The sequence below is a fragment of the Sinocyclocheilus grahami genome, unplaced genomic scaffold, assembly GCF_001515645.1.
Source record: "Sinocyclocheilus grahami isolate Dianchi unplaced genomic scaffold, SAMN03320097.WGS_v1.1 scaffold1058.1, whole genome shotgun sequence".
Taxonomy (NCBI): Eukaryota; Metazoa; Chordata; class Actinopteri; order Cypriniformes; family Cyprinidae; genus Sinocyclocheilus; species Sinocyclocheilus grahami.
The window spans coordinates 89,290-90,343 of NW_015506237.1; positions in this window are offsets into that span (position 1 = coordinate 89,290).

Consider the following 1,054-nt stretch of genomic DNA (forward strand, 5'->3'; position numbering starts at 1 on the left):
AAAACAGCGTTTCAGGTGGTCGCACACCGGACGAGAAGCGCAGCGTCGCGACACGTCTTTAAATTTCAAATACATTATTTTCTATGAGTGTAGGCACACTGGCGGCACCGTTCGGCATCTGTCCACAGCATCCAGCTACGTCGTGTTGTACTTGTAAGAATTGTTCTAGACCAGTGGTGTCCACTTCACAGGGCACTTAGTCAAATATAACAAACGTATGAAGCAATAAGAGGAACACACAAAATGTACAGAGCGGGGGTACGCGAGGACTGGAAATGAGAACCGCTGTTCTAGACATGCAAAAAATTTGATCTTCTTTGTTGTCTCGTCTGATGCACTCACTCAACCAAGCGTTCTAACCACGACCTCGCCCCTCCCCACCCCCCAACCATTTGAATTTCTGTAGGCGGGAATTATTTGTAATGAAATTCCAATGAGCCGCTTTGTGATATCACAAAGCCCGGAAACCAAACGCTGTAGTCCAAACGAGCCGTTTGCTGTAGTTCTTGAAAATTGATTTAAAAAAAACGAAATATCTCCCTTTGGAGTGGACTTTGAGATTTGTAACTTTCTAGATTTTTTTATGGCCAAACATACACACTACACACTGACTAAAATTAAAAAAGTGAAAAGGCATAATAGGACCCCTCTAAGGGTTGGCTGTTATATAACATCTGAATGGACCAACCAATTCCTCCTGCCTGGAACGCCTCAGCTCGTTACGAGTGACAAGAGATGGTGATGGTCATCATTTGGTCTCATAGATCCATACTTATGGACATAACTTTTGATCTATTTCGACCTCACTCAGACCGTCACCACGGTCTTATCCTGGATGACTAATACCAACAGAGTCACGAGAGACCAGTATAATTTCCCTTCTCTGGTAACTTAACAGCAGATAAAACAGCAGACCCCAAAGAATTTGGATTTGTAACATTAATCCTATAAACCTACCTCTCCTGGTAGAGTGGGCGACTAGATCACCAGGAACAGGTAGATTTTGACTGAAATATGCTTGTGAAATTTTATCCACTATCCAGTGAGGCAATTG